This window comes from Chenopodium album, chromosome 10 (assembly GCF_948465745.1).
Source record: "Chenopodium album chromosome 10, dcCheAlbu1.1, whole genome shotgun sequence".
NCBI classification, from domain to species: domain Eukaryota; kingdom Viridiplantae; phylum Streptophyta; class Magnoliopsida; order Caryophyllales; family Amaranthaceae; genus Chenopodium; species Chenopodium album.
In genome coordinates this window covers 55623510-55637984 of record NC_137843.1, presented here as the reverse complement: position 1 = coordinate 55637984, position 14475 = coordinate 55623510, and the positions used below count along the sequence as shown (strand labels likewise).

The following is a 14475-nucleotide window of genomic DNA, read 5'->3' as shown; positions in this document are numbered from 1 at the left end:
TTGGGGTTAATTTTGGAGGTTTATATATATATTGAATCTGAAGCAATTTAATTGATCTGTTTAACTTGATTTTAAATTTTCTCGAAATATTTGTTGGAAAGACAGTGAAGTTCACTACATTTGAAGGTTCAGCAAGTTCGTCGTCGCTGTCAGATTCTAATACCCGACTAATATAACCTATTATCAAACAAAAAGAATCTAATACCTGACCAATAAATCTATGATAAGTGACTTTTATGTCACTTTTAGGGTGTTTATTGAGTCGTATTCCGACTTATTTTCCAATAATTTCACCATTTTTATCTTTTATTTCTATTATTTTATTATTCTCGTCTTTTATCCAATAATTTGATGAGTGACATTTATGTCACTCCTAGGATAGTGTTTATGCCTTGTTTTAGCTTGTCTTATGGTGTTTTGGAGTTGTTTTGTTCAAATAATGCATGCATACATGTCTCGATGTGTTTTAAATGAAATCGCGTATATTCTTGAATGCTTGCCTTCATTGCGTGTTTGCACCGTTCCCTATACCTTATTGCTTCCCTTGGTGTTTGTGCTTAGGTATTTGAAGTCTTGAATTGCAAAGAAGAAGCCAAGGAAGCATGAGAGAAGAATCGAAGAAAGCAAGGTGCAAGGGCGCGCATAATGTGCGGGCGCGCAGCCCTGTGAGAACCCCCGCGCAAAACTGGCGAAATTGCAGAATCGAGGCAGAAAGTTTTGCGCGGCATGTGCGCGACATGTGCGCGGGCGCACACCCACACCGCGCGGGCGCGCAGCTACAGTGCGCGGGCGCGCAACCAGCAACACGGGCGCACACACCCAAGCACAAGCCGCGCAACCCACAAATGCGCGGGCGCGCAGCTACATTGCGCGGGCGCGCAGGGTGCTGCGAGGGAGCGCAGGCCGCTGCGAGGGCGCACTGACCGCTACGAGGGCGCACAGCTACCATGCGCGGGCGCACAGATCCTTGCGCGGGCGCACAACGGGTCCTGTTCTGCGTTTTTGCGCGATTCTTTATATATTGCGGGGCTTGTTTTGTACGGGGGGATCTATTATGCTATCTTCTTAGTTAGTTTAGGAGAGCTTCTCTCTCTTAGGGTTAGATTAGATTAGATAATTTTTAGAGAGATAAAGTAGATTATTGCTCAATTTTCTTCCAAGTAATCAATTTTGGTCAAGTTTAATTTTCAATCAAGCAATTCCTTCAAGCTTTCATCTTTCATTAATCCTCTCTCTAGTAATCTCTAATCCTTTCCTTTAGCTTTATTTATTTGCTTTATTGTTGCTTATTTTTGTTAATCTTTTTAGTTCATCTAGTTATTATTGTTTTCATTGTTTTTAATCATGTTTTGTTTTGAGTTTCTTGAGTTTGTTTCTAGTATTGTTATTATGTTTAATCTCCTTTCTCTAGGCTAATCTTTTAGCTAGGGGAAGGGGGTGGAAAATATGTGTTGAATGTTGGATGAATGATGATGGTTGGATTGAATACATGCCTTAAATTGATGAAAGACATGATTTTTAATGGCTTGAGATTATTGTTGCACTAAATTTGATTGCCTTCTAGTTTAAATGCATGAAAATGATTTGAATTAGATTAAGATCACCTCTATTTTAATGATTGCATGAGAATGAGTTGTTAAAATGGAGTTTTGTATATTGTGCTTCTTTATTCTCTTGATTTGCTTGTGTCTAATAGGATGCATGAGAATGATCCTAGTTAGCATAGACCTCTTTCATTGATTTGCCTAGACTATTGCATGAGAATGGGTTGTTTAGGTAGGATCTTGTGTTCTTTGGCATGTTCTTCATGATAACTATCATTATTCCCCCTTTTCTTATCATGCTTGACACCCCCGTATCCCTAGCGTTGTTCTCTCTTGATTTTATTCATCGTTATCTTTGCTTATTCGTAGTTTTAGTGCTTTTTATCCAAAATATCAACAAAAACATTTCCACTTTTGACTCTTGCATTAGTGATGTTGATGTTGGACAAGTGAGCTTCCTTAGTGGTTCGACCCTTTACTTACCCCTATACTTGTATTAGGGTAGTTTAGGTTATAAATAATTAATTTGATTAGGGTTAGTAGCTCAACGACCTATCTTAGCCCGATCAATCTACTATCAAACAAAACAAATCTAATACCCGACCATATTAACATATTATCAAACAAAAGAAATCTAATACCTGACCAATATAACCTGTTATCAAACAAAAAAAATCTAATATCTGACCAATATAACCTGTTATCAAACAAAAGAAATCTAATATATGACCATTATTATCTAATTTCTGACACTTATAGTCTAATATCTGATATTTATAATCTAATATCTGACCATTATTATCTAATTTCTGATAATTAAAAATTTTATTTTATTTTATTTTTTATGTTTAATTTGTATGATTGGACTCACGTGAGTCCGTTTTACACAATATTTTTCCATCAATCTAATCATACATTCTTCATTCTATTTATTCCATGTAAAACCTAAGCGTGAACTATGAACACGAATGGCCCGATGCATTGTGCAATTGAAATTAACATTTTAGTAGTATATGCATGTAAATACAAAGTGTAAATAATTCGTACTAACATGTTATATATATATACATATACATATATATATACATACATATGTATATACATACATATATATACATACATATATATACATATATATATATATATATATATATATATATATATATATATATATATATATATATATATATATATATACATATATATAAATCAAAAGTCATATGACTTTTATAAATGAAATCTAAATTAACAAATTCATAAAATTGAATCAAATAAGGGTTTCTTTCATCAAAGTTACGATCGTTGAATAGATCTTGCATTGTGGTACATCTCTCGCACATATCGCTAGAATATACATCATTTCCGGAGAGATGATCTAACGATTTGTTGTAGGCGTAAAGATGATTTTCATCTGATTCGCTTGAACACCTTAAAAGATTTGACAACTGTTGCGATCCCAGACAACTTTTAACCAACGAACTGATAATAGTGCAAAAGATGATTACCTTTTTAATAAACTCTAATACACACACACACACACACACACACACACAAAAAACTAATGACTCCACCATAGGGTGACGGGCGAAAATCTACACCGCTCGTGTAGATTTATTGAAATTTATGTTGCAAAACTAAAGAAAAATAAAGGAAAAGGAACCAAAAAACGGCCAAAAATTTTGAAAAACCCTAGAAGAGAGGCCGGAGAAGAGGATGAGCGTTAGGTTTTTAAGATTTGAGAGTATATTATAGGCTATACTTTCTTGAATTGTAGGGTTACTAATAAAACATGTTATATAAAAAGTAAAAAAAAAAAATACTTCCTCGATTTCAAATTAAATGAAGTACTTCTTATATCAATTGTAAATCCAAGATTTTACGACATAACCAGCCACAATTATGTAAATTTTCTCTCTTCAGAGACTTCATAGCTTCAATCATGCCTAGTCCTAGTTTTCAGTACTACCATAAATAATTTTAAATAATTTGAATTATTCTCACCACCAATTCATGATTGATCTCAACTAAATGCAAAAATAAGAACCTTAAAATTCCCTAATATAAACGGTTACAAACATTAAGACAAAATTTAATAACGAGAAAATACAAGTTTCTCTCGGTGATAAACAAAATTTTTTTATCACATGGCATTTTTGTAAATAAATCAACAACTTTTTCATTAATGTGGGCTCTCCACAATTGATAGTGATTAGATAAGATTGTTGATATATTTTCAAAATTGCCATGTGATAAACAAAAATTATTTATCACTGAAATTAACAGGGACAAGCTCTTTAATAATTATAACTAGCTACTCCATACTCTTCTTAAGAAATTCCATGACTTTGGTATCATAAGCTGAACAAGCAACCCTAAAGCCTTTAAACCCAGCTGCTTTAGCCAAGGCTTGAAACTCTTTCTTAGTCCTCTCTTTCCCATTTGGTACAGCCATCATTATCGTGTCGAACTGAAACGCAAATTTCGCGGCATGGCCGGTTTCTACTTCTTCCGGGAGGACATGCTCGCAAACAATTACTCTTCCGTGATCTGGGATTGCTTCATAGCAATTCTTCAGGAATTTTATGCACTGCTCGTCACTCCAAGCGTGACATATCCACTAAAATATCACCATATTTTAGAAAAAAAGAAAAAAGTAAAATAAAGTATAATTGCAGAAGCTAGGGTTGGATCTAAAACCTAATCTCTGATACCATGTTAGATTTTGTGAAATAAATTGGAATGATTTAATTTCCATTGATGGATACATATATAAGTTATAATGTGAGTCATAACTTCTATTGAGAAACCTCAAAAGATAAATATACAATATTCACATAATATTCCTAATTGCGATAAAATTTCTTTTCATATATTCTGTCACAAATCTTAGACAACCTAGCCAAAAAAATTAAAATTGGATTGGATGAGGTTCTAATGATACATGTATTGAGAAATGGAGGATATATGTATAGTTTTTAATTTCATCATTTCTGCAACGTACGTACACTACTAAATTATTACATTTAAATTTATAAGATCTTATAAATTAATAAATCTAACTTCTGAGGTAAAGGTAGCTTTAAGTTAAATTTATAAGAGCTAATAATCAATACTTTATAGTAGTTCATTTGTGTTTTATCTTTGTAAATATTCTAATAATAAGCACTAGTTTTATCAAGTTCATACAATTAAGATGTCAAGATTTATGTCTATTTTTGATAAAACTTTTTATACCTACATACATACTATCTCCGATTTTTATTAGTTGCAAGTTTGGGGTATTATTTGTGAAATATAAAATATTCCAAAGTTGCAACTAAAAAAATCGGAGGTAGTATTATAGATTGGAGTAACATTTAACAGCTAGTACAACAACTAATAACAATTATTTCGTTGAATAGAGACTCACCTTCATGAAAACAGCATCACCTTTTGGAATACTCTCAAACATGTCTCCTCCAACATGTTCCACACCTGTACACGAAAATTTCGTAAGTATATTAGCTTATATTACTACTCCGAATGTTCAATTTTTTTTTTTTTTTTTTTTAAGAGAGCCACAAGATTAAGTGATGGGAATCGATCCTAAGATCATTTGGAATCGAAAGGGAAACTCTAACAACCTGAGCTATCCCTCACTCTCAAATATTCTTACATATGATCCTACTCATCATTTCATACTTCATACCTGTACAAGGTGGAGCGACGTTGATGACATGAGGCAGATCAAAATTGATACCACGAACATTCGGATACTTTGAAAGTATCTTAGTAAGAGTAGCTCCGTTACCTCCACCAACATCGACCAAGGAGGAGAGATCCTCGAATCCCTTATATGTTTTAAGTATTTTGTCCAGGGTAATTGTTGAATGACTAGCCATTGCATTGTTGAATTTCTCGTTCATATCCGGGTTTTGCGCATTATAGACATAGTGTGACACCGTATGCTCTTTCAAATGCATGTCCACCTTCCAAAATCGAATCCTTCAATTGATAGCTGCAACAATCACACTCACACCGTGAAATCATTACACACCACAAATATGATCCAGAAAGCAACTAATAATTTGATCAAGTACGGAGTTATACAATAAGGTCGAGTGCTTCATGTACCGTACCCAATTTAATTATAAAAAAAGTTACGGACGGACTACGTCGGCTAAAAGCTCTTCATGTTTTGATTTTATTATGTGAGATAATTATTGTTCAAGCATGAACATGAAGTATTTTTTAGAGATAGATGGAGGAAGCATATGTTTATAATTATTGAATAATAAACGTGATGTTTATAAGATTATTTCATATTTTTACTTATTATTATGTTCGTTATTAAATTATTGTGGATGCTAAGACTTTATATACATGGTTTATTGATAGAGTATGAGTGGCGGATCTAGAAAAAATATTTAACGGGGTCAAACAACATTTGATAAATTTTAATGGGGTCATTTGATAAAAATACAAGTAATTTTTAAAGGTAATTTTTTTTTTCTTTTTTCATGTTCAAGTGGGGTCAAGGGACCCCACTCATCAAATGCATGTGCATCCGGTACTTTAAAGTATATAAATCGATCGGGGGCTTCCACCATTAGCTAGCTATTCAGCTTGAATTTTTGGTTGAGTTGATTCTTTAACATGGTATCAAGAGCCAAATGAGGAGGTCAATGCTACATCCATATTCAAGCTCAAAGGACTCTCATGTAAGGGGTTGTCAACGCATGTTTTTAATGATTAATTAATAATTCTAATTATCAGTATTTTAAAATCATAAAAAACAGATATTATAAAAATAAAAGCAGATAATTTAATAAGATACACATGTTACATACCTGCTATCAATAATAATCTTGGAAATACTAGCCAAAGGAGCCAAGCTAACACCATTGTCATCCTTAATCAAGAATTTACAAACGGGAGCTAGGCCATAGAGCCTCTCGACGAGCCCATCAGGAAGGCTCCTGGTGGTGCAAGTGAGGATGGAGTGGCTAGCTAGGAGGCGGAGCATGCGGTCTAGCATGGTGGCCGCCTCCGGATTCTTGGCGGGCAAGTGTGCCACGATCTCCGTGGCAGAAACTTGGCCTCCGTTAGAGCCGATTTTCTTGATGATTTCGAAAACCTCGAGCTCAAGGATGGTTTGTAGTATGATAGGAGTAACTGAAGAATTTAAAAGAGACAATGCAAATAATGAAGATGCATTATTTTCTTCATCTTCATCATATACTCTCCCGTTTTGGGTTTGCATTTTGGATGAAGACATTTATTTTGAAGTGATAAATTTTTAGGAAGTTTGATGGGAGAGAAAAATAAGAGTGTATTAATGTCTTAATGATTTATGTAGGTGCAAGATGTAAGAAAATTGTGATTCTACTCGTATGATTTTAGCAATACTTATAATGTGGAATTGAAGGAAGTAAGATGACAACAAAGGTACGTATGTATTTCAAATGTAGTATAACTATAATTCCCTTCGTTTTTAATACTTGCTTTATTTCTCCATACACGGAGTTTTAAGAGAAATTGGAAATAATAATAAAATATGGAGGTAGTGGGGTAAGGGGAAGAATAAAAAATTGTAAAAAGAAAAGTATTTGAGAAAATTAGAAGAGAGAGAGTATGAAATTAATACTACGTAAATATTATTTATGTTGGGTCTATTAAGTAGGAGAAATAAATTAAATATTGTAAAAGATTTTCAAATAAGGAAATGAAGTAAGTATTTGACAGCTAGTCTTTTATATTCGAAAATAACAAGGGTATTTGAGTGTTCTAATTAAAATTTGCCTTATTTGAATCTCAAATTTGACTTTTAATTTGTAGCTAGTCTTTTATATTCGAAAATGACAAGGGTAAGTAATAAAATGAAGTAAGACTACGTAAATATTATTTAAGTATTTGAGTGTTCTAATTAAAATTTGCCTCCTCAAGTAATAAATTTGACTTTTGATTTGTAGGTAGCACTGATTAATCCACTCGTCTTAGTCTTATTCAAAGTTTATGATTTTCAAAATACATTTTACTAAAAAATACTTTGGGTTACATACTAATCATAATTACAAAATTAGGGTATGTTTGACAAAATATAGCTGTGAAGGTAGCCGTGTAAGTTATGTAGGTAGCTGCAAGTAAGCGGTTAGTTGTGAAGATAGATAATTTAGGTACGAGTGTTTGGTAAATTAGCTTAGCATTGCTGTTACATATAAACATCAATATTTTTATTTTTTTTAAAAAAAAACTATAGAAATTTTCAATAGATACCTCAACAACTACCTCTAATTTCAAAAGCTAATATTTCTAACTTTTAATAAAAGCTAGCTTCACCACTAAAAGCTACCCCAACCACTATAAATTGTCAAACACTTATACCAATACTAAAAGATACCCCAACCACTATACATTGCCAAACACTCATACCAATATTTTCTTTTAAGTAGTAATTTGACTTGGTCAAACCACTAAAAGCTACTCAAAAGCTAGCGTCGAACACGCCCTTAGTGTTTCGAAATTACATTTTGAAATAGTTCTTACTAGATTCTACATACAATTAGCATTAATTTCTTCCGTTATTTTTTAATAATCGCAATGTTTAAAATTTTACACTATTGATAGACATTTGATCTATTGATCTTCTTTTACATGATTTAAATTAAGATAAATACAATTATGTGGGTCTTGTTATGTTACAATAGTTGTATGGATATAAACTTTTAAAATGTCAAATTTATATAATAAAAAAAGATAATTAAAAATGTTAATGGTTTGTTATTTGCATTGACGACATACTAATAAGCTACTTTATTTATACTCGTAACAAAAAGTTAGGATTATATATATTTGTGATCAATCCCCATTAGAGACAATTTGGGTTTGAGATCGAATACCTACCCTTACACTCATACCCATGCCGCCGGCTAATGGACCTTGCATAGTTGCATTATTGCTGCGCCTGCTAATGCAAATTAGGTTGACCTACTAATACAGTAATATACGAGGCTCCAAAATATATGTGGTACTTGTCAATATAAAAGAATGAAGATTGAGAATGAATGGACTATTTTCGTTCATTTATTAATGAGTTTTGGCTTTATGTGATGATATTCATCACATTTATCTTAAGTACATTCATCACATACGACCAACTATGAAATTTAGCTTGCTACTTGCTACTAGCTAGACGTACTATCGGAGTTAATTGAGTTGGCTGAATCTTTAGTCATCGTACTTGCATTGAACATTATTGTGTATGTAGCTAGGATTGTGCACCGGTCTGTTTTTGCACACCCCTAATCGCGTGTACATCTAACTTGCGATCTTCAACCAAATCAAGTTGATTGTCAATATTAATGTAAAATCGCCTGTTTTGTCAATCAACTAGCTAAGGTTGACAGATTTGTTTTTAATTTTAGGGTTACCATTCAACATCTTTTTGGATGTCTAATCATATTGCCATTATTTTGGGATCAAATATACCCGTTTTGTGCTCATCTCTATTATACTTTATTTCAATTAGTTAACTGTCAATTAGTTATAGGGGTGATTATTTCAATTCATAATTAAATTTATAACTTTTATATTCGAAAATGACAAGGGGTCATATTTTCCATCTCATTATATGTTTGAAATAATTAGCATTACTAAGCTCCAACTAGTGGCTGACCTTTCATATTTGTAATACTCATTCGTTGTAAGCTTTTGGACCACATTTTATTTTTTTGATTTAAAAATATATATCATCACGTGAAATCTTATCAGATTTATTTTAATTTACATATTCATATTATTAACTTTTATAATTCAAAAAAAAAAAAATATAAACAAATGAACTACAAATAATTATTTTCTTACACATTGTGAATTATCTACTTAAAATTATAAAGGAAATTAATTATATCACTTAAACCGTTCAAGCAAGCCCCCTCCCAAAAACAAATAGCCTTTTATAAGTTAATAAAACGATGAAAACAAAATTATACTTTGTCGATTCATTTATACTTATTAAGTTGTTTTAGTATATGAAATCGGCTCACAATAAATACTTTACTTGAATTTTTATCGTCATAATAACACATATATATATATGTGTGTGTGTAACCGATGTAAGACATCTATACTCATATGAAACACAAAATAGATAATTAACATATCTTTTAATGGTAAAAATAATCAATTTTAGGGGCATAACTGATAACACGAGCACATACATCACTAATAAGGACTCCGTACTGCTTTAAATTTGATAAGAACAATATTTTTATATTCGTATTTTTTCAAGTGTAGACCTTTATTTTTTGTTTATACCTGTATAATATAACTGTTTGGATAAAAGAATCAATGAAAAAAACTAGAGCCTTTTGAATCCTGATCGTCATCACCTTGTCAACTATTAACAACCTATGTAAAAGTGACAAATTAGGGGAAAGAGTGAATAGAATGGCTTTGTATTACTTGTACTTGATTATTATTCATCAATAGGTTGAGTATTTATACAAAACCTACGCTTATAATATTGGAAACAATCTTCCTAAAAGATATACTATATACCCTAATAATATATTCACTAAATATTATCTTAACATAAATAAATCTAAATATATTATTCTCATAATAAGATACATACGGAAAATATATCACACATATATTTTTCGATATCTCATATCGCTAACAAAAAGAAATCAAAACTAAAAAATACAATGAGTTGAAATAAGAAAATACATGACCCTAACACTTAAACAAAATTGTTGGAATATTTTCGGCCAAAATAGTCAATAATATAAAAATATCTCTAGAAGAAGAATATGGAGCCAGAGTTGCGGCCTTTTACCGTTAATATATATTTTTTCTTATTAAGATTGAAAAATGCAATTTCTAGAATTTTTTTTTTTTTTTTTGAAGGAATGCAATTTCTAGAATTTAATTACATAATTCGTTGAAATTCAATACAGTGAAATAATTTTAATTTCAATATTAAGCAAAGTCGGCTAGACTAAGAAGGTAGCCAATCAACATTGACTAAAGAAGGTAGCCATTTAATTTGGTGATCGATGGGATACGAAGTAAAACTTATTGGGCTAGCTATATTTAATTCATTTGATATGATATTATTGGGGTTGATCTAATTATATTAATTGACCAAACTTTGGCATTATATATGTACCAATTCCCATGAAAAAAATATTATCTAATGATGTATACCTTCTGAACATAAAAAAAATAAATATTAATTTTTAAGTTACATAACCAAAAATGTGTTGTGATAAGTAAACACAAATAATAAAAATAAGAACTGCATGCTTTAATTTGATGATCTAATCATTATATTTCTAACAAAAATAGTTACTTCGTATTTGCTTAAATAACTAAACTAATTATAACCTTATTACCAGAGGCGGGCTACAAATATTAACACTAGAAATGGTCTGGTACAATTTTGTTAAATTGGGCCCTAAAATCATTTTTTGTAAGGAAAAATATATTACTAAATTATAAATTTTATGAAAAATGGGGCCCTCTAATAGTAGTTTCATCTAGAGGCCTTGTGCGATCGACTGTCCTGCACATATTCAGAACCACCCCCCTTATTAATGTATTGTTGAATATAAAACTGCTAGTATTGAATAGTTATAATCATGAAAAAATGCTAGTGACTCATCTTTATAATTAAGTATGTAGTATATACTAGTCTACGAGGAAGACCATTGAATACTAATCTAATCTTTTTATTATGTCTACACTTAGTTTGCTATAAATTGAGGCGGCACAAGAAAGACTCAACTCACTACACTTGCTCATATTTCCTAGTTTGTGGTAAAAAATACATAGAAAAATACTACCAAAATACTATCAAGAAAAACCAAACAACCAAGAAAAAATAATGAGCCTAACACAAGCCACAACCACAACAATGAAAGACCAATACGACAGAAAGAGTGAGCTAAAATCCTTTGATGAGGCTAGATTAGGTGTTAAGGGACTCATTGACTCGGGTTTGTCCAAGGTCCCTCGTATGTTCGTTAACAACCTAGACCACAATCGCCCTGATATTGAGCCCAACAACTCCGATTTCACCATTCCCACGATCAACCTTGAAGGGATCGAACATGATCCCGAAAGCTTAAGAAGGTGATCAAAGAGATCGAGAATGCTTGTGTGAATTGGGGTTTTTTCCAAGTGGTTAACCACGGTATCCCTCAAGATGTCGTCGATGGTGTTGTTGATGGCGTACGTAGGTTCCATGAGGAAGACCCTGAGGTTAAGAAACAATACTACACTCGTGAATATGCTGGTAAAAAATGTGTTTATTTTTCTAACTATTACTTGTACACTGGACCCGTTACTAATTGGAGGGATACAATAACAATCGTTACAACCCCTGAACCTCCTAAACCCGAGGAATTGCCTCTTGTGTGCAGGTATATTATGTACTAGTATATATTATCGACGTATGTAGTTTTACATAAATATCTTTTCCTAATAATATATTAGCCTGGTTAACTTTGAATATCAGTGTAACATACTCTCTTTAAAAATAAGACGTGATGATGTTATAAAATGACATGTGTTAATGATATAATGTATTTGTGTTACAGGGACATAGTATTGGAGTATAATAAGCAAGTGACGAAGTTGTCCCACACTTTGTTTGAACTAATCTCGAGGGCGCTAGGGCTAAACCCTAATCACTTGAAGGACATGGATTGTGCCCAAGACGTGATGTTGTTGGGACACTACTATCCACCGTGCCCTGAGCCTGATGTAGCCATTGGGTTTGGCAAACATGCTGATAATGATGTGCTAACCATCCTCGTACAAGACCAAGTTGGCGGTCTTCAAGTTTGGCATCAAGATCAACTAGTTGATGTTCCTCATGTTCCTGGTGCACTTGTCATCAATACGGGAGATCTTCTTCAGGTAACTTGCACTTTCACAACATTTTACAATGATACATCGCTGTACTAGCCTATGGAGTTGAAACTGATACGTTAAGTAAAATACGTTTTAGTCAACAAAAAAAAAAAAAAAAAAAAGGCTGTACTTGAAAGTGATATAATGTAGTTCATCCGTTCTTTATTACTTGATCTGTTTTAATTATCACGCTTGTCAATGCATAATTTTAAGGATTAATAACTTTAATTCTCTATAAGTAAAAACTATAGAAATTATACATTATTATAGTGCATACTGAGAAGAATCTAACAATATCACATATGAATATAATTTTACTTGTATATAATTCACAAAAAACGATGAAAGAAGGAGTGGTAAATAGTGTAAAATTCGAACCAAGTCAAGTAAAAAAGAATGAAGGATGTTTATTTATTTATTTATTTATTTTTTACGACTATAAAAATGTGTGTTGAACTGACTAATGAACTACATTGTTTGGTAGAATTAATTGTTTATAGGAACTTAAAGTTTTAAACTAATAATGTTTTTGAATGCCAAAATAAAGGATGGAAAATATAAAGAGTATATCAAATTGAAAAGTTTAGAGCAAATGTATTATTTATTGATGTTATCTTACTTGTCTATATGTAGTTGATTACGAATGACAAGATCAAGAGTGTGTACCATAGAGTGAAGGCAAAAACAGTGGGTCCAAGGGTTTCAGTGGCAGCCTTTTTCAAGCCACATGCTTTGAACACAAGGATTTACGGTCCAATTAAAGAGTTACTATCCGAAGAAAATCCACCAATTTACCGGGAGATAACAACTCAGGAGTATCTTGGCCATTACTTCAACAAAGGTCAAGACGGAAGCCATGCCCTAGACTTTTTCAAGAAATAATGATCAATTTCAAGTCTTTTCTTATAGAATGCTAATAATAAGCTTTTCCCTACTTTGATACATGCTACTTAAGTACTTATGTTAGCAACAATTAAAAAATAATTGGCCTTCCTAAAAAATAATTAGAGATATGAGATATAAGATATTGTCCTATATTTTGAATATCTCATATTTCTAATGGGCAGAGATTAATTGCTTAGGTCAAAATAAGAAAGAATAATATACTTTCGTGCGTCATATACCTTTATGTTCCATATATATGTGTCTAATGTGTTTTATGTGCATTATGTGCATGACAGTAAAGTACAAGTTCTCTCCTAGTCTATAGGAGTATTTTATAGTAGTGTTTAAATTAAGGTTGTATAAATGTATAATTTATATACAATAAATAAAAGTTGTTAGTTGAGGGCAGTACATATGGTTGTGATAAATTAATAGTTTTGTATTGTGATGGACTTTTTTTTTTTTTTTTTTCTCTCTCTAAATACATAATAAAGTGAGCATATTATGTAATTACAACGGCCATAAAGGTTGATAAGAACTTAAGAAGTACTCCCTCTTTTTCTTTTTGTTTGCCTTATTGAAATTTTTGGGCAAATTACAAATTTATCAGCCAGATAAATGAATTTTTGTTGATCTAGTGGCATTTATGTAAATATATTGAAAAAACGTGGTAATTTATTCATTACTTTTGGTAAGTTGTCCAAATACTGTTTGCAACTTGTATTTAGGAAATTACACATGTACCCCTCAACTAGTATATGAAAAGACGCATGTACCCCTCCACTGGTACTTGAAAAGACAATTATACCCCAAATAAACAAAATTTGTTTATCTTGGGAATTAACTAGGTACAACTCGAAATTTTTATGATTTTGGAAACACGTATAAAAACATAAATATTTCAATCTAACTTTATGCAAATTATATTTCAAAAGTAAACATTGAAACAGATACAACATTATTGATCTAGGATAATTTATGTTCAAAGTTCTTAAATTTTGACTATACAAGGGAAATTCTCAACGGTGATCCCCAACTTGTGTTACGCACCAATGGTGACCTCCTTATTTTTTTATTATACAAAATGATCTTAGTATAAATTTTATCCCACTCATAACCTTATTTCCTTAAATATTAACTATAGTTA

General features: G+C 31.7%; 2 pseudogenes across 2 annotated transcripts; one reads left to right on the top strand and one right to left on the bottom strand.

The window, feature by feature from the left end:
- Positions 1 to 3832: 3832 nt before the first annotated feature.
- Positions 3833 to 6813, bottom strand: LOC145564191 (O-methyltransferase 13-like; annotated as a pseudogene). Its single transcript, XR_014094766.1, has 4 exons — positions 6374 to 6813; positions 5233 to 5541; positions 4954 to 5018; positions 3833 to 4161 (listed from the first exon to the last, which is right to left on the bottom strand). The product of XR_014094766.1 is annotated as an O-methyltransferase 13-like (transcript).
- Positions 6814 to 11399: 4586 nt separating this feature from the next.
- LOC145564190 (1-aminocyclopropane-1-carboxylate oxidase homolog 1-like) lies at positions 11400 to 13719 on the top strand (annotated as a pseudogene). The gene is made up of 3 exons (XR_014094765.1): positions 11400 to 11950; positions 12128 to 12449; positions 13077 to 13719. The product of XR_014094765.1 is annotated as a 1-aminocyclopropane-1-carboxylate oxidase homolog 1-like (transcript).
- Positions 13720 to 14475: the final 756 nt, after the last annotated feature.